The sequence below is a fragment of the Nicotiana sylvestris genome, chromosome 6 (assembly GCF_000393655.2).
Source record: "Nicotiana sylvestris chromosome 6, ASM39365v2, whole genome shotgun sequence".
Lineage (NCBI taxonomy): Eukaryota > Viridiplantae > Streptophyta > Magnoliopsida > Solanales > Solanaceae > Nicotiana > Nicotiana sylvestris.
The window spans coordinates 30425581-30450635 of record NC_091062.1 but is presented as its reverse complement, the minus strand read 5'-3'; the positions used below and the strand labels follow the sequence as shown (position 1 = coordinate 30450635).

General features: G+C 36.4%; 1 long non-coding RNA gene across 1 annotated transcript; it reads right to left on the bottom strand.

Moving 5' to 3' along the window:
• Positions 1-13175: 13175 nt before the first annotated feature.
• Positions 13176-13953, bottom strand: LOC104244079 (uncharacterized). The gene is made up of 2 exons (XR_715367.2): positions 13588-13953; positions 13176-13452 (listed from the first exon to the last, which is right to left on the bottom strand). It is a non-coding gene; the product is annotated as an uncharacterized lncRNA (long non-coding RNA).
• Between the last annotated feature and the right edge of the window lie 11102 nt (positions 13954-25055).

The window sequence follows — 25055 nt, the reverse complement described above, 5'->3', positions numbered from 1 at the left end:
CATTTAGGGGATGGACCCCACACTAAAGAGCACTTAATTTCATAATCACATTCTAGGAAGGGTGCTAAAAATATTAAGCCTTCAAGAAAACACTAATTACGTAATAATTTTTGAAAAAAAAACTTCTAGATCTACATGCTTTCTGTGATAGTTAAGTAAATATATTTTTTTTCTGTAAATTCTTTCTTAATCTGTATGACTACCTGTTCAGTATTTACAGTAAAATTGACTTATTAATTTATTTGGTTTATTGAATGACATGGTTAATATTACTCGTAATTCTTTCGAAGTACTCTCACATATTCAAGCTAACCGAATACCTATATTTCTATGGAGTTAGAATTAATAAAAACGCATTAATAATTCCTCTATAGTAACCAATCAAGACGATTACATATTTTCTATTGCTCTACTCAATCTTATATGTAATTTAGAATGGGGGAGTATCAGGAATACCTATAAAAACAAAAAAATTACCTGTTTCTATCCATAAAGACTTCCTACCCACAAACTATTTACATTATATACCTATTGCATATAACCTCAACGAAGGAAGATTGAACCAAACCAGATGCCTCCAAATCACAATAACTAAGCAAAAATGATCAAGGTTACAAGGAGAACATATAATATGAATTCATTTTGCTTCCCATTGAAATTTATGTAACTTAAAATTGGAGACTAAGTGCTGGACGAGATCTTTAGCTTGAAATTTTCGATCAAATCCACCTCAAATCAACTTTAAATGATCTCAAACTTCCTATTCAAAATTTTACAAATATTTGCAACAAGTTTTAATAATATCCACCCGCATTCAAAGTCCAAACACTTATTAAGTTTTCAATTCCCAAACCAAAAGCTTCAAAGCTCCTTTAGTGATGGACTAGTCTTGTTTTTCTTCAATTATCAACCAACAAATTCGACTATAACCACGATTTAGTTTTGGACAATAGCACTCAGATGATAAAACAATAGCAGGTGAAGTATGTTGTTATAGTATATTTTACATTATTACAATATATAGTTAAAGTATATTACATATTGTTACAGTATACTATTGCAGTATATTTGATGTTTTAAACTCCAATGCCATACGAGAGAGGGGTGATTTGTGCGGTGTCTAATTTCGCATGCACAGATTATAGAAGGACCTGGTTCTTCTACGTGTTCCTTACACTACAGTTGCGGAATAATAAATGCAAAAAGTAAAGAACACAAATATTTTACGTGGAAAACATCCGGCTCAAAAGGTCAAAAAAACCATGACCTACTACTCAGTAGGATTTTCTCCAAATACTTTACTACAACCCTGAGCCAACAACAAAGTTTACAAACTCTTGCAAACCCAAGGATTAACTCTAACCCTTATAGCAACCAGCCATAGGCTATTGTGACTACTTCAAGTTAACTCTAACTTGAACAATACAACTCGAGTTTACAAGCTCTTGCAAACCTAAGGATTAACTCGAACTCTTATAGCAACACGCCATGAGCTGTTGCGACTACTTCAAGTTAACTCTAACTTGAAAGATACGACTCAGGTACTAGTACAATTTGCTTCTAAGAAAGCTGAAAGGTACAACTCAAAACGCCTACTACACTTTAAACTAGAAATAAAGAAACACACATAAAACTCTTTATGGAGCTGGTTTTTCAATCTGATTCGTGTAGCTTTAGGATCGCACTCTTAAATATCATAGGAATTGCACACAAAATGCCTTGCTATTTTGCTCTCAATTCGTGCTTAACTTCAGTATGCATGTATCACCTGCAAAAGAGAACACAACTGATATATATAGAGTTAGTAAATAAAGATTAACTAGAATTCTAATGCTTTACTCTTCCTTGGTGGAGGAGTTCTAGTCAACTTCAACTTCTAACTCTTCCCTTATCTTGGATAGAGTTCTCTTCAAGTAAGGAGTCATGCTCCTTATCAAATATGCAACTTTTTTGTTCAGGGAATATCAGATATAACTACTTATACTTATCCCTTCCACGTGCAAGCCTTTTTCTTAATTATGTCTGTCACCTGTGTATATTGTCCATGGACCTGGTTCATGCATGTGTTCCTTTTTCAATCATCAAAACAAACTTACTCAAGCCAACAAATTCTCCGTTTTTGATGATGACAAACTCCGTGCTTTTCATAAGCATGAAACCTATATCAACTCAGCTCAACATCAACACACTATTAGAACACCTTTCATTTTAAAGACACAAATCATCAAGGACTAGGTTCATTAGGTTATAAACATCATAGTCCAAAGCAAAATCACACCTTATCTTCCCCCTTTTGGCATCATCGAAAAGTTGCATAATTAAGTTAAGTAACCAGATTTTAAAAGATATCACTCATGGCCACTGGGGCTACTTCAAATGTAATCATGGATTCAATGTTTTATTTTTCAATCAGGATATTAGCCTTATAAGAAATATCAACAAACAGTTAGAGCAAAAGCTGTGAATTTCATTGATTGATAATATCCTACCACAAGGCATAAGAAGAAATAAAACCATAGAACCATGAGCAAAATAAAATAGAGAAATCTCACTTGGGTCACTGGTTACAATTGGGCTAGGAAGGATTTAGGACTGGGAAGGACCAAGTTCTTAGTTTTTCGCTTGAATCAGTTTTAGCATATCTTAAAGAATACCACCATTCTTCTCCTTTTACTTTGCAAGATAACACTTAAGATAGTCTCTCTCAGCCTTTACTTCAGCCAACCAAGTCTTCAGTCGTTCAATCTCAACATCCTTAACCATTTTCTTCCACTATTTGAGCCTTTTTGCTCTTTTTGGTAGATGTGGTTGTTTTAGTCACAACTGAACCCTCTGCCACAACCTTTGTTTCTAGAGAAATCTTTCTCTTTTTGGCACTAGGTATGGTTACTTCCACATCTTTATCTTCATCCTCATGAACCAGGTTCATCTCCTCAATCTGGACTACTCTACTTGGCTTACCAGTTTTTTCCTTTCGAAATGACTTTCTTGGCACTCTCAGCAAAGGCCTTTTTATATTGGCCTTACTTTGCTTCTTCTTCTTTTGATTGTAACTATCTGACACCTTTTGTAGCAGATTGGGACTCTTGTCTATTTTAGCAAGACAAGGAACTAGCTCATGAAACTATTTCCTTAACCTAACCAGCCCATCCACTACACTTCTATCACCAGAACCATCATATATCTCTTGTGATTCTATCATCATACTTTCATTCATAGTCTTCTCATTATCACTAATCCATTCACTCCATACTACCATTGCACATGTCTCATCATGTAATCCATAAACAATGGGTGAATCAAATCCAACCACTTGTTCTTCCACCCTTTCCCTCGCATCAACCTCAACACCCTTGCTCTGTTTTTATTTTTACTTTTCATTTTTTACCACCAATGTATTCACTAACAACATTTCCCTTTTCAATACCAGCCATACACCCAACCAGAAAAAACCCATTCTTAAGATTTTCTACAATTTTAGAACCAAACTCAAAGGTGAGAAACGTAGAGGTTACCTGTTCAGTTTGAGAAGAAACTGGTTCTTCCCCTTCAGTCGCATACCAAATCATCAGAATTCTATGGTTCTTCTGCTTAACTGGCTTGTAGCATCTTACTCAATTTCTTAGCTTGTTCTCTACTGGCCACTATGTTGTATGTAATCATTTCGATATGTTTTTTCTTGGGGGTTGGGTAGTTGAAGTGTGGGTGAAGGTTGTTTGGATGGTGAGGAAGGATTTTCAGAGTTTTTTGGGATTCCCATGGGTGTTTGCCATTTTATTAGTTTAGAAACTTGAGAGAAATGGAGAGAGTTTTGAGGTTTTGGGGATTTTGATCTTTCGAAACAAATTGAGATAAGATGGTAAGGTCAGATCAATTTAAAGATGGAAAATGTTGAGTGTGTAACAACAGCATTTTGAAAGTTAGGAGTCTTTTCATCTTAGGAGTTTCAGTTTGAAGAGGTGTCGGACTCTTCCCCAAAAATCTCGTCAATTATGGCACGTAAAGCTCTTAGTGAAACTTGTTCATTGTAACTAATTGGTTCAAAAGTAGTTTGGGATAAAGTGTGACTCTTTTCAGTTCATGATCCATATGCAGTTATTTTAAATTATGCGGAGTGTATAATACATACCTTATAAGCTCGATGAATCATGTTCTTCACTGAAAGTTCTCTGGTGTAAGACTGATTTTTCCAAGAAAAATAAGGATAATATCATTAGACATTAGTGAGATATTTTAGCACATGGCACAAGAGTATGCTAATAAAAGTATGAGACTGAGCGATATCCAATCTGATTATTTACAAAATTCACAAATTATCTAACCAATCATTAAGTTAGAACTGGTTCTGTCATGACCCAAATCCACCATGTTGTGATGGCGCCTATCGTGGAACTTGGAAAGCTGACTCTTTTACCAAAATAGCCCGATATTTCAATTTAAAGATTACTTCAAGCTATTTAAATAATAAAACTTTATAAGATAAATCTGAATAACATCGGGGTGTCACTAGTCATGAGAATATACTAAGAACTATCCGATAATACTAAGACTAATACAGTCTAGAAACCAACTAATAACATCTATAGAAAGATAAGAGGGAGAAGAGCAGGGCTGCGATCGCCATGCAGCTACCTTGCTAACTCCAACAGATCCGCGATGGATGAAATCAACACTCACTAGCACGTCCAGCAATCCCTGGATCTGCACACAAGGTGTAGGGAGTAATGTGAGTACACCAACTCAGTAAGTAATAAAAGTAAATAAAGACTAAGCAGCAAGGACGAGTAATAAAACAAATACGGTGCATATCGTGAAATCTCAATAGAATACAACAGGCTTTTAAAATCAGGCATTGAATTAACTCAACTCATTTAAATCCAGTTTCAGTAAAACCGTTTAAAACATATTTCAACAGTTTTCAAGAAAAGTGATGAAACAGTGAGTAAAAATGATGAAAACATAAACAGCCCCTCAGGCAAAATATCACTCGTGAACAGCCCCTTGGGCAAACATGAATCATAAACAGCCCCTCAGACAAACCTCACAATCACTCATATACAGCCCCTCGGGCATACCTCACAATCACTCGTAAACAGCCCATCATGCATACCTCACCATCACTCATGCCTCCCAGTCACTGGTCACTCGTCACTCGTCATTTGGCACTCGCACTCAGTAGGTACCTGCGCTCATTGGGGATGTGTGCAGACTCCGGAGGGGCTCCTATAGCCCAAGCGTTATATCAAGCCACCTCGTGGCATAAATCAACCAGGCCATCGGGCTCATATAATCATGAATCAGTAACAACATGCTGCGACATGCAGCCCGATCCTATAATATCCTCACAAAATAAGCCCTCAGCCTCACTCAGTCATAAACCTCTCAAGCTACTCGGGTTATCAGTAAAAACAGGGTGCTCAGCCTAAAATAACATTTTATATGCATCAAAACGAGGTAATAAAGACTGAGTTATGAGTAAAACATAGCATGACTAATTATAGATTTTCAATCAAAACAATGAGAGGATGATAAGAAAAAGGCCCCTAAGGGTCCAAACTGCTCTGGCACAAGGCCCAAATATGGCATTCAACCCAATTTATAGAAATTCTTTCTAAAACATATAAGTATCATATAGTTTCAGTCAAATACGCAACTTTATAGTTGCTACAGGACGGACCAAGTCACAATCCCCAACGGTGCACGCCCACACTCCCGTTACCTTAAAGTAGTTAAACAATGTGAAATCTGAGGTTTTATACCCTCAGGACTAGATTTACAATCATTACTTACCTAAAACCGCTCAAATCTGTACTCTGCGATGCTCTTGCCCCTCGACTCAGCCTCCAATTGGTCCGAATCAATTCACAACTAGAACAATACCATCAATATACGCTAATGGAACGAATTCCATAAGAAAAACAATCAAATTAGGCACAAATCCTGAAATCCACTCAAACCCGGCCCCCCGGGCCCACGTCTCGAAATACAATAAAAGTTACAAAACTAGAAAGCTCATTCACTCACGAGTCCAGACATAAAAAATTTATCAAAATCTGACCTCATTTGGTCACTCAAATCCTCAAAATCCGCTCTCAAATTCTCAAGTCCTAAATTCCCAATTTCTAGCTCAACTTCTCAATTACATGATAAATAAAACCATAGATTCATGAATTTAAACTACTATAGGTTAGAATCACTTACCCCCAACATTGCTTCTTCAAATCCCTCGAAAAATCGCCTCTCTTCCGAGCTCCTCAAACCCAAAATCAAAAATGGAGAACAAAACCTCGAGCTGGGATTTTCTGCCTAGCAAAAACCGCACCTGCAGTCATATTCCCGCTTTTATGCCACTGCACCTGCGGAATTTTCATCGCAGGTGTGGAACCCACTTAATGTACCATTTTCGCATCTGCGGTCAACCCATCGCACCTGTGACTCATCTTCCGCTTCTGCCGAAAAGACCAAACTCCACAGCATCCGCATCTACTTCTCCCAATTCGCACAAGCGACCTCGCACCTGCGGCTCCCCTTCCACAGGTGTGGAAACACCAGCAGAAATCACACCAGCAGCCCTACCCTCAAACACCAAAAACCAATCCGTCAACCATCCAAAACACACTCAAGGCCCTCGGGACCTCAACCATTAATACCAACAAGTCACATACAAACACACGAACTTAGTCGAACCTTTGGAACACTCAAAAGAACATCAAAACACCAAATTACACTCGGATTCAAGACTAAGAACTTCTAAATTTTCATATTCCACAAACGGTGTTGAACCCACCAAATCACGTCCGAATGACCTCAAATTTTGCACACCAGTCAAAAATGACACCACAAACTTATTCCAACTTCCGAAATTCCATTCCGACTCCGATATCAAATTTTCCACTACCAACCAAAATCGCCAAATTTCTACTTTTGCCAATTCAAGCCTAATTCTACCACGGACCTCCAAATTACAATCTGGACACGCTCCTAAGTCCAAAATCACCCAACAAAGCTAACGGAACCATCAGAAATCCAATCCGAGATCAAATACCAAAAGGTCAAAACTTGGTCAAACCTTCCAAATTTAAAGTTTCAAGCTGAGAATCATTCTTCCATATCTATTCTGATTAACCTGAAAACCAAAACTGACGATTTACATAAGTCATATACATTGTATGGGTCTATTCATGCCTGAGAACTGGCGAGCGAAGTGCAAATTCTCAAAACGACCAATCGGGTCGTTACATCCTCCCTCACTTAAACATATGTTCGTCCTCGAACGTGCCCAGAGTAGTTCCAAAAGACAGCAAATTGTTGTATAACCTTACCATGCACATACCTGGAGTGATCCCACGTCACCTTATTCCATATAGGTCTGATAACGCAACATGACTGAAATTTCTTAATCCAACCTAGCCCATAGGTCTTAGAACCAAATTTCCATCATCCGGAATTTTCTATAAGATCACAATCTCGCATCTACACTCTGAATAAGTCCGAACAAGCTGTAAGAAACCATATCTGTAACCCCAGATGTAATTACATGATATACCACATAACTCAAACACTCATAGCGATAACTTCTAATTAGAGTTACTGCTCAAAATAATCCAATACTGATAATACATCTCTTATCAAACAAAGCCTCATTCCATCACTTTCGTATACTACCAATGATGAAATAAACACGCAGAAAGTTATAATCATTCCTTAGATCAACCAGTCATCGAGCTCCTTCTCCTTCGGGCAAGGACCATAGTAAATTTCTAAGCCGAATTTTGATATTATCCTTCCAACATGCTGAAATCGAATCTGATAGTATTCATTCTAGATCCCAATGACCTCATCTCATCTAACACGACTACTCTAGTGACATTACACATCGATACAATCTAAACCATAACATGTGCACCCGCACACCAATAAGCAACAATCCAAATATACTCAATTCATGGAAAAATGACTCAAATGAAAGAGCTGCACCACAAGCTCACCAGTACTACCACAATTTGAAAAATGACTCAAATGAGAGAGCTGCACCACAAGCTCACCAGTACCACCACAACACGATGCTAAGAACCCATCACACATCGTAGAACCAAAACACATGAATCTAACCTGAAGGATTATACCTCCACATAGCTTCGTTGCAATGTGCGACCCTATCCAAACACTGGTCCACATGAAACACCTCAAGTCACCATGCTCAAAATCATTAACCATGCACAATTTGATGTCTAGTACCAAAAGTGAATCACCATAACCACGGAGAAGTAAATGACGCAATGTCATACCAGCCCGAAAGAACATATCCAATACACAATCACTCACGCAACACCCAAATACCCGTCTCACTCAAATTCCGCTATGAAGCCCAAATAGAATCGTATCATTTGTGCATAAAATCAACGAATCACAATCCCGTGTAATTCACAAGAGTAACTTACAAACAAATCTTGGGACACAATAAACTTATCAACAACCGAATGGCACCTCCCTCAACAATATCAGTTAAGAGTCAACATACTCGACTCGATGCAGAACACACATCCATATTGGGCCTACCAATGAACCCCGAATCAACTCGGGTCACCCACAATAGATGAATAACTTTTCGAAAGTTCACAATGACTAAATTATGGCACGTACAACATCTGACTAGCTTTGCGCACATCTTTGTAGTCCACAACCACAAAATAACCTATTTATGAGAACTCTCAGTCTTGAAATCTATAAAGCACACGAATCACCATATCCGATCCTAACTCCACCGCCCGAATATCTAACACACCTCTAGTACTCGATCATTCCACGAGGGATACTCCTATAATTCTTCTGTGCCACCAATAAAACTTGAATATCAGTAGTCGATCAAACAAGACAGTGTCGCAATACTAATGAAGTATCCTTAACCCAAACACATTGCCCTTTCTGAAATGTATACCCTCGTCAAGCCACACCAATTAGTAATATCATTTACCTAGTCATCTGAAACTATTCATGCTGCCTAAAATTTATGACTTTCCTTTCAGAACTGAACCGTGACCTCACATATGCAAATCTCAACCCTACACAACATACCGCATATACCACGCCATCCTACGATAAATATGAGAACTTCATAATCCCCTCCGAGCCACAAGCAACTACGTACTCAACTAGCCAAGAACTTTTCTTTTGATCCCATCTAGGAGAAAATCACTATACATCACATGCTCCTCACACTAGTAGAATGTATACATCTCCAACCGTGGTAGAAATCATCAAGAACTCTCTGAATCCCCTTTGCACAAAACCAAACCGTCAGGACTGAATCCTTTTAACTCAACCCAGCTATACAGGTCACTAAAACCTAAGAGCATTGCCACGAAACACCTGTAGAAACTCATTACCTCATAAGCACCCGAAGAACTAATCATATCCCTTACCATGTCGATCCAACCTACTACCAAGCTGTCCTATTTATCCGAGTTCCTTCCGAATTACCTTCAATTTGATACTCCTCCTCGCCATAACACCACAACCCTCAACCCAGACTCTTCCCACTGGACCAAGCATAAAACCACACCACCCTTAGGCTCATAAGCCGGCACATACTCTCTTAAATATCCCCAAAAGTACCACATTCAAAATACTTACCCTGAAAAGACTTCTGCAAATTTAAAGCCATTACCTTTTTGATACTAATATGTAGAATCCATAATGATATAGGAACGCCACAAGTCTTGCCACCATCCAATGTAAACCTCAGTTTCTAGCCAAATACACATCCTGAAAATCCTCAACTATTACATATAAATCTTGAATACATTAAAACCATTCTCGAGAGTCATCCACTCTACTCAAGTTTCAATTAAACTGATCAAACAAACGAATGACCGGTGCCCCATTAGTACAACAACACCTAAGGAAGTAACTCATTCTTCTAAGCCACCGAGCGATTTCCTACTCCATGCACGTTACATCCTTTACAACAACAACTAATTCATCCAACGTTTCTCATATACCCATACAACATAACACAACCTTTATCCAAAATTTCCTTTACTCGAGTCATACTCGATCTCAACCTCTGTAAGCCACAACTAATTCACCAGTATACTTCAAACTGAAACTAATACGACACTTAGCCACGCAATCAACTTATCAATAGCAGACTCCCCCACTTGGCTCAAAGCCATAGGTCAAAATATACAGAAACTCACAATGCCCATACTTTATTACTACAATAATACCTTAGTGAGATTAAACTAAATCCTTCATAAGCTCGTGCAACACAAACCATCTAGTACTTCAAATCATCTGCAAATCTCGCATTCATCCTCTTAACAGACACGCCCACTCTCATAAATGATCCAAACTCAAATTGCGACACATATATTTCACTAGTAAAAGAGGACTTTCAACAAACAACATAAGGATCACACAAACTTCAGAACAACCAGCAGGAGATAACCCATATGCTTCGCCTCAAACGAACATATCTTTATACCCTTCCACCATCATAAACGTTACGCAAACACTAATTTTCTTGAGTCTGAACACATAACACAACATGAATATCTACTCTACTCCACAACTAAACTACACGAGCGGTCTTTCAACACACTTATAGCTCGAGGCTATATGCCAACTCAAGACAGAAGTCAAGCACCCCATAGTCCTTGCTACATCCCCAACGAACTCTTCTCGCCACATTCGAACAATCTGAACACATATCGTAATCAAATCATACTCATCATGTAGCCATCCAGCCACAAACTCCACTAACAAGGACACTACCGGACATATAAATTTAAAAGCATGCGCTCACACAATCAACACCCCAGTGCTCAAGATACAGATAAAACCCAACCTCAAGTCCTCCAGACTGGCCCATCATCAGCATACTGAAATCACATCTCGCACCTCATCCATGGAATTACAAGCCATTAATGCACAGTTAATATCGAGTGCTCATGTGCGCATACGAACGTGTGGAGGGAATTAAAAGAGTTACATTTCCAACTGAATCAATGTCGCATGATAATAGTGATCATTGAACAGTGGTGGCCTAGTGGTGGATTGCTCTTTACAGTTTCCCGGTAGTGCACTCATCGTGATCTTTTCCAAAGGTGTTAGCCTCTTTAATAACTCGCTCTGATGTCAATTGATGTATTTTACTCTAATGCCACACAAGAGAGGGGGATGATTTGTGTGGTGTCTAATTTTCGCGTGCACAGATTATAGAAGGACCTGGCTCTTCTACGTGTTCCTTACACTACAGTTGCGGAATAATAAATGCAAAAAGTAAAGAACACAAGTATTTTTACGTGGGAAACACCCGGCTCAAAAGGTGAAAAAAAATCATGACCTACTACTCAGTAGGATTTTCTCCAAACACTTCATTACAACTCTGAGCCAACAACAAAGTTTACAAACTCTTGCAAATCTAAGGATTAACTCTAACCCTTATAGCAACCAGCTATAGGTTGTTGCGACTGCTTCAAGTTAACTCTAACTTGAATAATACAATTCGAGTTTACAACCTCTTGCAAACCTAAGGATTAACTATAACCCTTATAGCAACACGCCACGAGCTGTTGCGACTACTTCGAGTTAACTCTAACTTGAAAGATACAACTCAGGTACCTAGTACAATTTGCTTCTAAGAAAGCTGAAAGGTACAACTCAAAATGCCTACTACACTTTGAACTAGAAATAAAGAAAGACACATAAAACTCTTTATGGAGCTGGTTTCTTTAATCTAGTTCGTGTAGCTTCAGGATCTCACTCTTAAATCTCATAGGAATTGCTCACAAAATGCCTTGCTATTTTGTTCTCAATTCGTACTTAACTTCACTATGTGTGCATCACCTGTAAAAGAGAACACAACTGATATATATATATATATATATATATATATATATATAGTTAGTTAGTAAATAAAGATTAACTAGAGTTCTAATGTTTTACTCTTCCTTGGTGGAAGAGTTCTAGTCAACTTCAACTTCAACTTCTAACTCCTCCCTTATCTTGGGTAGAGTTCTCTTCAAGTAAGGAGTCATGTTCTTTATCAAATATGCAACCTTTTCATACAGGGAATATGAGATATAACCACTTATACTTATCCCTTTCACGTGCAAGCCTTTTGCTTAATTCTGTCTGTCACCTGTGTATACTGTCCATGGACCTAGTTCATGCATGTGTCCCTTTGTCAATCATCAAAACAAACTTACTCAAGCCAACAATATTATATACTATTATAGTATATTTTTGCAGTATAATTGTATACTCTTGTAGTATATCGTTTATCGTATATCGTAGCAGTATACTATTGGGTAACTATGTTTTTCTTTAAATTTCAGCTGAAAAATTCCTTATAAAATACCTCAAACCAGCTCCAAATGTGACCAAATTTCATTATAAACTTCCTGAAGGTACTATAAGCAATATTTTTGCAGCACCCACTTCGAATTAAGCATCAAATCTCCAAAATAAAATACAAACTTAGGAATTCAAGCTTCAAACCACAAAGTTCATGTAGCACCCTAACCCTAGAATTAAGGAACTATAAAATTAAAGGAAAAATAGGAGGGAAGAAAAACTCGTTGAAAAACTACTCATCCAAATAAAAACTGACCATTTAATACACACCTCTTTAATCATGGGAAAGAATTTTTAGCTTCTGAATGTTACGTTTTTCAAAGGAAAAAAGAAAAATTTCTACTCCCTCCGTTTCAATTTATGTGAACTTATTTCCTTTTTGGTCCGTGCCAAAAAGAATGACCCCTTTCATTATTTGGAAACAATTCACCTTTATGCAATGATTTATAGTCACACAAAATATATTTGCCTCATTTTACACCACAAATTCAAAAGTCTTCTCTCTTTTCTTAAACTTCGTGTTCAGTCAAATGGGTTCACATAAATTGAAACTGGGGGAGTATTGATTATGCTATTTGCTGTAAGTTTTTGAAAGTTGAATAGAATATTAGGTCGAGTAAAGTATGAAGTCAATCTCTCTATATATATATATAATTTTTTTTTTCTTTATTATCATCATCCGTTTCCTGCTGTGTTCATCTTATGAAGTCTAAGTAGTAATTAGGCACATCAAAGATTCAAAGGTAGAAACAAGGAACATTTGTTTCTTTGCTCGAACTCCGTGGACAGATACAGGTAAAAGATGCAAGTAGCTATTAAAAAGTCAAACCAAGTAAAATTACTCGCATTGCTTTCATAGAAAAATCTCTTAATTAAACACAGACAAAACAGTGTCTTCTTATTACAAGTGGGAAGTCCATAACAAAATAGAGGTCACTAAATCTTGATCCAGTTACATACATAATCCATCAAGCAGTAGCTAGTGATGTACATGGTTGTTTACATTAGCTGCCGGGGCAGGATAGCTCCCTCCGGGCGACTCCCTGGTGCTCCGGCGATGGCTGCTGTCTAGTACTCCCAGCCTTTCCGTCACTGCAAATTACGATTTCAAACACATTCAAATGTCTAAAACACATACTTTAAACACACACACACAGACACACACTGTTCTGTATAAAAACAAAAGGAGAGATCAAGAGTGAAGAGAAGAAGGAAGATATGCAACACCTGGAATTGCAGAGAAGTCTAAGAAGATTCTTGCTGCTTCACCATATTCACACCACGAATTCATGCACAGTGCAAAGAAAACCAGCATTAACAGAGGCCATGTAACTGTGTTCTTGTTGATAGACATTTTTAATTTCGTCGCCTACGCTTCACTAGGATTATCTTGTTCCACTTTACCTCCAAATATGATTTTTTTTATAGCAAGTCCAAAGTGTGGAAGAATAGGGGTGGAATTAGCTTATCCATAAATAATATGTGGGTTCAGTATGACAGAAATCATTTTTGAGAAAATTATTTCGTATAAGTCATTTTTTGACTTTTGGATGAGAGAGTGTATAATTTTCAACCCTATTGAGTCTGAAAATATTATTGATCAGTGTAAGAAAAGTTTACTAACTTATGCTACAGAATGTTATTTTTAGTTCCCTTGTTTCCCGAAAATGCAATATCAAATTTAGAAAAGAAAAAAAAAAGATACCACCTTGCTTCTTTGGTAGATAAATAAACATAGTATTCGACATGTGAAAAAAAAATTCTTGGAGCAAAAGTTAAAGGGTTCATTCTAGGTTTATTGAGGGATTGATTGGTTGAAATGAACAAGCATGGACGGAAGAGGAGAGAAGAGCGTTTATTTTTTTCATTTATTAATAAGAGCGTCTAATTTTTGTTAATTTTTTCATTTATTAAAAAGAGCGTCTAATTTTTGTTAAACTATATTAACACTTCGCTTATTTTTCTCCGATCCACCCAATTGATGAAGAAGGGGCGTTTATGGGGTGAGCATATACAGTGAAAGATCAAAGAATATTAATAAATAACGAAGAATTAGTCAAATAATTCTTATTATTAATTTTTCTTAATGTGTAAAAGAATGATGTGACACGTCAATAGAATCTTTGTATAAAAGCGTTTTTCCGACTGAATTCGATCGGAAATATTGAATTATAATTATTTCGGTTGGTTAATTAAATATATATAATTTTTGTCTTGGGCGGGAAACAAAATTCAAACTTTCCGATCGAAATCGGTCCGAAATTCGGAAATTTTTTAATACATAATTATTTTTGTACATTATACACAAATATAACCAAATATTTGACTAATTTCCGAACGAATTTGGTCGAAAAATTGAAAAAATTTTAATAAATAATTATTTTTGTACATTATATAGAAGTATGACTAAATATTTGATCAATTTCTGACCGAAATTAGTCGGAATTTTTATTTTTTTTGTTGTCAGAAAATTTTTGTTGATTTTTGCGACCAAATACTCTTATTTCCGACCGATTTCGGTCGGAAAGCATTGGACGAAAATCACCTGATTTCTAGTAGTGAAATGCCTTTTTTCCTCTAGTGGTTAATATTTTCTTAAGGGGCATGTCAAAGGTCAAAAAAACACTTATTTTATGGACCAGAGGGAGTGTTCGATTGGTGATCAAGCAATCAAATGAATAAGGACATAATTGTATAATTAAACCAGTACAATAAAATAATAATAATAATAATAATAATAATAATAATAATAATAATAATAATAATAATAATAATAATAATAATTCAAGCTTCAAACCATGGAGCACCCTAACCCTAGAACTAAGGAACTATAAAATTAAAGAAAAGGTAGAAGGGAAGAAAAATTCTTTGAAAAATTACTCATCCAAATAAAAACTGATCATTTCATAAACACCTCTTTTATCAAGGGAAAGAATTTTTAGCTTCTGAGTGTTACGTTCCTCATTTAAAGGGAAAAAAAAATTCTATTGATTATGCTATTTGCTGTAAGTTTTTGAAAGCTGAATAGAATATTAGGTCGAGTAAAATATGAAGTCAATCTCTCTCTCTATATATATATATATCTTTACTTTATTATTATCATCCGTTTCCTGCTGCGTTCATCTTATGAAGTCTATATATTAATTAGGCACATCAAAGATTCAAAGGTAGAAACAAGGAAGTATTTTTTTCTTTGCTCGAACTCCATGGAAAGATTCAGGAAAAGATGTAAGTAGTTATTAAAAAGACAAAATAAGTAAAATTACTCTCATTGCTTTCATAGAAAAATCTCTTAAACACAGACAAAACAAAGTCTTCTTATTGCAAGTGGGAAGTCCATAACAAAATAGCAAATTTAGAAAAAGAAAAAAAAAGATATCACCTTGCTTCTTTGGTAGATAAATAAATATACTATTCGACATGTGAAAAAAAATAAAATTTATTGGAGCAAAAATTAAAGGGTTCATTCTAGGTTTATTGAGGGGTTGATTGGTTGAATGAAAAAGCATGGAAAGAAGAGGAGAGAAGAGTGTTTAATTTTCTTTTCATTTATTAATAAGAGCGTCTAATTTTTGTTAATTTTTTCATTTATTAAAAAGAGCGTCTAATTTTTTGTTAAAATATATTAACACTTCACTTATTTTTCTCCACTCCACCCAATTGATGAAGAAGGGGCGTTTATGGGGTGAGCATATATGGTGATAGATCAAAGAAAATAATAAATAAGGAAGAATTAGTCAAATAAATCTTATTATTAATTTTTTTTAATGTGTAAAATAATGATGTGACAGGTCAATAGAATCTTGAGACTATATTTAAGAATATTAAAACAAGACGGAAAATGCTGCCAAGCATGTATTCTAGAATTAAATACTAATTAAACACAACTGTCCCGTTGCTGTTGCCCGTCACATTCGTGAAATAGATTTTCAACAAATTCAGCAGTTCTTAAAGAAGAAGTCAAAAGAAGCTATTGAATTATGCAAGCTACCTTATCGAAAGATTAGACTTTTTTAAAGAGGGATCATTCTTTATATAGTTTGTTTAACGTCTTTACCACATCCTTTTATATGGAAAAAAATCCAGTCAAGTACAATTACCTCAAGAACATTTCTTTTTTGGTCAAACATGCGAAATATAATGGTAATAGTTGGCAGTAGACTTCATATTGTATTTTATGAACCGCTTCATTTAAAATTTTAAATTTTAAAAATGAGTAACTTTTATTTTAATTAATTTTACATCTGCAACAAGTATTTTGAGGTCTTAATATCTCTTATCGTATTGTATTGCATTGCATTGTATTGTATTGTTTGATGAATACAACATTTGGATAGACTGTATCATTTGCGTCGTTTCATGATATCATGCACCAACAATATAAAAAATAAACTTGCAACATTACTAGGAAAAAATAGGATACAGACTAGAATTATTATATAAAAATATAGGATAAAAGAATAAAATATGATTATTTAATAATAAGGGCAGAATAAGAGAAAAAAAGCAAGGAAGCGACGCCACCACATCAAATCCTTTGTTTCATAAAGTGACAATTTTCGTCGTTAACAAACGTTGAATTTAACTATACGATACAATAAAATTTAAGTAACAATGAAAATAAATATTAAATTTAAAATAACAATTTCAAACAAGCTGACTTGTATCGATATCACCATGCATTTATTTCAAACTAACCTGCCCTCGCTCAGAAATGGAAAAAGGGGTTCAAAAAGAAGAAAAAAAAAAAGGACAATGTTGATTTTTCAGAATGTGGGAAATTTCAATATGAAGGTTGAAATTTAGAGCAAACAACTTCATCACAAAATCGGGGACCGAGTCGACAGACCAGTATTGACTTGAAAGAAAAAGGAGTAATATCCGATCGCTTGGTCGAATTGTTATAATATAAGGATTTCTTTTTTTTTAGGAAAATAATAGGAGATTATTTCTTATTTATCACATATTTCGGAAGGGACTAGATTATGAAGACGTTTTCGTATACTCAAATCAGTTTATAAACATTTTTTTGATGTACTTACGTGTTTACCAGTTTAGTAAAAAAAGGTGTCCATAAGTCAAGTATTTTTAAGCAATTTTTCCCCACTAAACACACATTTAACTTGCCTACTCGTAATACATGGTTTAGTGATACAATCTTGCAGATTTTGCAGTCGTTTAAAATTAAATAATTGGAACATAATTCCAAATTTTACCTACCAATGTAATCTTTATCAATAATAAATAGTAATTGGCAAAACATAAACTAATCAGAGAATAAAAATGGAGGATTCAAAGCTCTCCAATGGAGGAAACCAGCAGAAGAAGAAAAGAAGGGAATGTTATAATAACCGCTCACATTTCATTACTTGTGTATGCCAATATATACAAGTGAATATGCTAACAAACTAATAGCTAAGCCTGTAATTAATAATTAATTTTAATGGTCACTAACAGCTAACTAATTAAGCTAATTAAGCTAACAGTCGGAACCAGGCTGTTATGCAAGACCAGTTCACGACTAGTAGTAGACTGCCACCTGGACACCTTCACATAACCAACTTGTGATACTAGCTCCAATAATACTCCCTTTCAAGCTGGAGGATGCAATATATTGGGCAAACCTCGTTTGCCCAAAAGATGCATATGTTGCCATTGCCCCAAGCCTTTGTTGAGGAGTTTAAGATGGAAAAGTCTTAAAAAGATGGTGAATGGGAAATGGAGGGAAAATGAAATTTTTGAGTAAAATTTTAAGTTTTCCTCTCTTGAAACATTGTCCCATATTAGAAGAGGAAAACGATTTTGGTGGGTATATATACAATTGCTCTTCTTGTAGCTCTTAAAGAGTTAAGAAGAAGGGCAAGTCTCGCGCCGTCGTCGTCGTCGTCGCTCGGTTTCGGCTACGGCTACGGCTACGGCTTCGGCTTCGACCAAGTGCATGCTCCATTGTCCATTGGCAGCCTAGTGCTCCTTCCACCATGTCAAGTGCTTCCTCCATAGCACCCTAGTGATTGCTCCACCATGAGTGGTGGCTGGTCATTCTCTTAATAGCTGACTGCACTATAAATATGTGCAGTAGTCGTTGAGCAAGGACACACAAAACCGAAAAACACAGGCATAAACGAAATTGAGAGCTTCACTGTCGTCGATCTCCTCTTCAATTAAAACTCAACGTTGCCTATAAATTGAAGTCCTTCCTCTCAGAATTTCCATTCGACTTCTGAGTTCCCCTCCCTTGTTCTGCATTATTTCAAACTACAAAAAAAAAAAAAAAAAACGTAAGTGTGATTTGTTGCCGAACTTTGTGTTCGCTGAAACACTGGGGCTTGAAGTACTGCTACACCAGTGTGTAGTTCAGTCTATCCTGGGAGGAAATAATCCATAACCTTGGGTACTAGGAGGGGATTAAATTCCTTAAGGAAACACTGTGAATTCAGTGGGCTCGAATTAATTACTTTTTCATTTATATTTACGTTTATACGCAAACGTTCTTTTCTTCAAAATTATTATTTACAAATACAGCAAGTAAGAAGATAGGAACCAACAAGCTTAAGGAATTTAATATCTTTATTTCTGTATTTGTGATAAACTTACTGCTCTGGAGACTAAAATCTTTGTGGTTTTGTCTACTCCCATTTTTTGAGATTAAAGCCTTCGTGGCGTTTTGTTGGAGAACTTACAGTTCTGAAGACTAAAACCTTTGTGGTTTCGTCTACTCTCGTTTAGGAGATTAAAGCCTTCGTGGTGGTTTGTTGGAGATTAAAATCTATGTGATTTTTTTACTCCAAGTTTAGACGTTTATTAAACGTTTTGATTGTGTCATTCTTTGATAGAAAAAATGGCAAATGACAACGGAAACCAAGCTATTCCGATGATGGCTGCCAACACATCGACAAGCCGAATACCGGCGTTGGCACCGGTAGAAAAACCCGAAAAAAATTTCGGGATTGATTTCAAACGCTGGAAGCAGAAGATGTTCTTCTGCTTGACTACGTTATGTCTACAGAAGTTCATCAAGGAATATATTCCTGATCTGCCCGATGAAACTCCAGAGAATAAACGCTTTCTCGTGATTGAGGCGTGGAAGCATTCTGACTTTTTGTGCAAGAATTATATTCTTAGCAGACTGGAGGATAATCTGTATAACGTCTACAATAATGTGGAGACGTCAAAAGAACTGTGAATTGCGCTTGAAAAAAAATACAAAACTGAAGATGTCGGGATGAAGAAATTCGTTGCCGCAAAATTTTTGGACTACAAAATGGTAGATAGCAAATCTGTTATTACCCAAGTCCAGGAATTGCAAGTGATTATTCATGATCTACTTGCTGAAGGTATATATAAAGTGAATACTGATGTTGAAAGTAAAAATTTTAGTATTTTTACTAACGGAATTTTTATTGAAGGTCTTGTCATCAATGAAGCATTCCAAGTTGCAGCAATTATTGAGAAGTTGCCTCCTTTGTGGAAGGATTTCAAGAACTACTTGAAACACAAACGAAAGGAGATGTCCCTGAAGATCTCATTGTTCGGTTGAGAATCGAAGAGGACAACAAAGCAGCTGAAAAGAAAGGCCGTGGAAACTCAATAATAATGGGAGCAAATATTGTTGAGGCTTCTTCTCAAATTAAAAGAAAGAGGAAGCAAGCTTCTGGGCCAAGAAATAACCCAAGCAAGAAGCGGTTCAATAGAAATTTCTACAACTGTGGAAAAGCTGGACACAGATCTGTAGAATGTCGTGCTCCAAAGAAAGACAAGAAGAAGGGTCAAACAAACATGGTTGAAAAGCACGAAGATATTGATGACTTGTGTGCTATGCTTTCTGAATGCAACCTGGCAGGAAATCCTAAGGAGTGGTGGATTGATTCTGGAGCCACTCGCCATGTTTGTGCTGTGAGGGAAGCATTTTCTACATATGCTTCTGTTGGACCCGAAGAGACGCTTTCTATGGGAAATGCTGCTACAGCAAAAATTGAAGGATACGGGAAGATAATTCTCAAGATAACTTCTGGCAAGGTCATGACTTTGAACAACGTTCTTCATGTTCCCGAAATTAGAAAGAACTTAGTCTCTACTGGACTTCTTGTAAAGCACGGTTTCAAGTGCGTTTTTGTATCTGACAAGGTGGTGATAAGTAAGAATGAAATGTTTTTAGGAAAAGGTTACCTTACTGAGGGCTTTTTCAAGCTGAATGTAATAGTTGTCGAAACTAATAATAAAACTTCAGCTTCTTCTTACTTACTTGAGTCAAATGATTTATGGCATGTACGTTTAGGTCATGTCAATTATAAAACCTTGCGGAAAATGATTAACTTGGAAGTATTGCCTAAGTTTGAATGCGAAAAATCAAAATGTCAAATATGTGTGGAATCTAAGTATGTTAAACATCCTTATAAGTCGGTTGAAAGGAATTCAAATCCTTTAGACTTAATTCACACAGATATTTGTGACATGAAGTCAATACCATCTCGCGGTGGAAAGAAGTATTTCATAACTTTTATTGACGATAGTACTCGATATTGCTATGTTTACTTACTTAATAGTAAAGATGAAGCAATAGACGCATTCAAGCAATACAAAAATGAAGTTGAAACGCAACTTAACAAGAAAATCAAAATGATAAGAAGTGATAGGGGTGGTGAATATGAATCTCCTTTTGAACAAATATGTTTAGAATATGGAATTATTCATCAAACAACAGCCCCTTACACTCCCCAATCCAATGGGATTGCGGAAAGAAAGAATCGTTCATTAAAGGAGATGATGAACGCATTGTTGATAAGTTCTGGTTTGCCACAGAACTTGTGGGGGGAAGCCATTCTTACGGCCAGCCGAATACTAAATCGAGTACCCCATAGTAAAACACAATCCATTCCATATGAAAAATGGAAAAGAAGGAAGCCCAACTTGAATTATTTTAAAGTGTGGGGGTGTTTGGCAAAGGTGCAAGTTCCTAAACCCAAAAGGGTAAAAATAGGACCGAAAACAGTTGATTGTGTTTTCATAGGATATGCAACTAATAGTAAAGCATATCGATTTCTGGTTCATAAATCAGAAAATCCCGACATTCATAATAATACGGTTATAGAATCAGATAATGCTGAGTTCTTTGAAAATATATATCCGTATAAAAAGGAATGTGAGTCGATTGGTGAAGGATCTAAACGACCTCGGGAAGAAACAAAAGAAATTACATTTAATCATGGGGGTCCAAGACGTAGTAAATGTCAAAGAACGTCTACTTCGTTTGGACCAGATTTTGTGACTTTCTTATTGGAAAATGAGCCTCTAACATTTAAAGAAGCTATGTCTTCTTCGGAATCATTGTTCTGGAAAGAGGCAGTCAATAGTGAAATAGAATCCATATTGAACAACCATACATGGGAATTGGTTGATCTTCCTCCTAGAAATAAACCTTTGGGTTGTAAATGGATTTTTAAAAGAAAAATGAAAAATGATGGCACTATTGATAAATTTAAGGCAAGACATGTTGTCAAGGGGTATATACAACGAGAAGGTCTTGAATACTTTGATACATATTCTCCAGTGACGAGAATTACATCCATATGAATACTAGTAGCTATAGCTGCAGTTTATGGTCTTGATATTCATCAAATGGACGTAAAGACAACCTTCTTAAATGGAGATTGGGAGGAAGAAATCGACATGGAACAACCTGAAGGGCTTGTGATTCCAGGTAAATAAAAGAAGGTATGTAGACTTGTTAAGTTCCTCTACGGACTAAAACAAGCACAATGGCATGCAAAATTTGACCAAACAATGTTGTCAAATAGTTTTAAGATAAATGAATGTGATAAATGTGTGTACATTAAAAATGTTCCAAATCACATAGTCATTGTTTGCCTATATATGGATGATATGCTGATAATGAGTAATGACATTGCCAACATAAATGTGACTAAGAGTATGCTAACTAGCAAGTTTGATATGAAGGACTTGGGAGTTGCGGATTTAATTCTGGGGATTAAGATCCAAAAAGCTCCTCAAGGTCTGGCATTGTCACAATCTCATTATATTAAGACTGTACTTGAAAAATTCAAGCACTTAGGGTTTAAAGCTGCAAAGACTCCAATTGATGTGAATCTTGCATTAGCAAAGAACAAAGGCAAAAGCATATCACAATTGGATTATGCTCGTGTGTTGGCATGCTTAATATACATCATGAATTGTACACGACCAGATATAGCTTGTGCTATAAATAAACTGAGTCGATACACGAGCAATCCAGGTCAATCTCATTGGATGGCAATGAAACGAGTTTTGGGATATTTAGAACATACCCAAAACTTTGATTTGCACTACAGTAAATATCTTGCAGTGATTGAAGGATATTTTGATGCAAATTGGATTACCGATTCAACTGATTCGAAGTCCACAAGTGGATATGTATTCACTATTGGTGGAGGAGGGGTATCTTGGAAGTCGTCCAAACAAACTTGTATTGCCCGCTCTATAATGGAGGCTGAGTTCATAACCTTAGATAAAGCCGGTGAAGAAGCTCAATGGCTCCGGAATTTCTTGGAAGACATTCCATTTTGGCCCAAACTATTGGCACCGATATGCATATATTGTGATAGCCAAGCGGCAATTGGAAGGGCAGGGAGCGTTATGTATAACGGTAAATATCGTCATATACGACGAAGACATAAAACCGTTTGGCAACTACTCTCTAGAGGAATTATCACGATTGACTATGTAAAGACAAGTGATAATGTGTCGGATCCACTTACAAAAGGCCTAACTAGAGAGGTAGTTGAGAAATCATCGAGGGGAATGGGACTATAGCCGAGAACAAGTCATTGTGGCGGTAACTCTACCTAGAAGATTGGAAATCCCAAGATCTAGGTTCAAGGAGATCAAACAAAGTCATTAATGACGGTTCAACATTGTCAACAAATATTTTGGTCCATTCTCGTGAAGAGACAATGTTCAGTACCAAGGATAAAACATTAAGGCTTTTTAATGATTTCTAAATTTGATACGGGGTATATCAAATAGTGTAATCTACGGGATGACATGTTTAGGAATCACATATGTAAGTATGAAGTGTTAGCCACTTCAAGGAGAATTCTGCAAGGCCAATTCTCTACGCATTTATAAAACCAGGCGGTGTTCATGGCTGAAACGAACACAACAACGAGAACCAAAGACGGTTAAGGGTTGATTGTGTGACTTATGGTTGTCTAGGTATATACAAAAGTTCGACGGTTCAAAGATATCAAATCTACCAATTGACCGAGTATATCCGACATAAGTTCACTATGGAAAGTTCAAAGGGAAACCTACTTATCCAGATGCAATTAATCCTTGCTTGCAAATCACACAAGTTTTTCATGCATACTTCCGCGATAGCCATTCCCCATTCATGTGGGGGATTGTTGAGGATTTTAAGATGGAAAAGTCTTAAAAAGAGGGTGAATGGGAAATGGAGGGAAAATAAAATTTTTGAGTAAAATTTTAAGTTTCCTTCTCTTGAAATATTGTCCCATATTGGAAGAGGAAAAGGATTTTGGTGGGTATATATACAATTGCTCTTCTTGTAGCTTTTAAAGAGTTAAGAAGAAGGCAAGCCTCGCGCCGTCGTCGTCGCTCGTGCAGCTCGGCTTCGGCTTCGCTTCGGATTTGGATTTGGATTTGGTCAAATGATCGATTGATTGATTAATTTTTTGGACCAAATTTATTTGTTAATAGTGAATATTAACGTAATATTATCTGTGTTTGTAAAGGATGTTTTCTAATCCATGGATAGAATCCAAGTGTCCCACCAGTTCGGCCAAGTGCATGCTCCATTGTCCATTGGCAGCCTAGTGCTCCATGAGCAAGTGCTCCTTCCACCATGTCAAGTGCTTCCTCCATAACAGCCTAGTGATTGCTCCATCATGAGTGGTGGCTGGTCATTTTCTTAATATCTGACTGCACTATAAATATGTGCAGTAGTTGTTAGAGCAAGGACACACAAAACCGAAAAACACAGGCATAAACGAAATTGAGAGCTTCACTGTCGTCGATCTCCTCTTCAGTTAAAACTCAACGTTGCCTATAAATTGCAGTCCTTCCTCTCAGAATTTCCATTCGACTTCTGAGTTCTCCTCCCTTGTTCTGCATTATTTTAAACTACAAACAAAGCAACTGTAAGTGTGATTTGCTGCCGAACTTTGTGTTCGCTGAAACACTAGGGTTTGAAGTACCGCTATACCAGTGTGTAATTCGTTCTATCCTGGGAGGAAATAATCCATAACCTTGGGTACTAGGAGGGGATTAAATTCCTTAAGGAAACACTGTGAATTCAGTGGACTCGAATTAATTACTGTTTCATTTATATTTACGTTTATACGCTAACGTTCTTTTCTCCAGAATTATTATTTACAAATACAGCAAGTAAGAAGATAGGAACCAACAACCTTTGGTTAACAAATCAGCCGAGTTGAATTTGAGAAGGCACATACATGGCCTTCACCATGCTATCTTTGATATTATCCATGAAGAAGTGACAATCAATTTCGATATGTTTTGATTCTCTCATGAAAGATGGAGTTGGTTACTATTTGTATAGCAACTTTGCTGTCGCTCATCACTGTAACAACACTTTGTAACTCAACACTAACTCCTTAAACAAGCCAAGCAACCATGTAATCTTTGCAACAGTTGATGCCATAATTTTATAATCTGCGTCA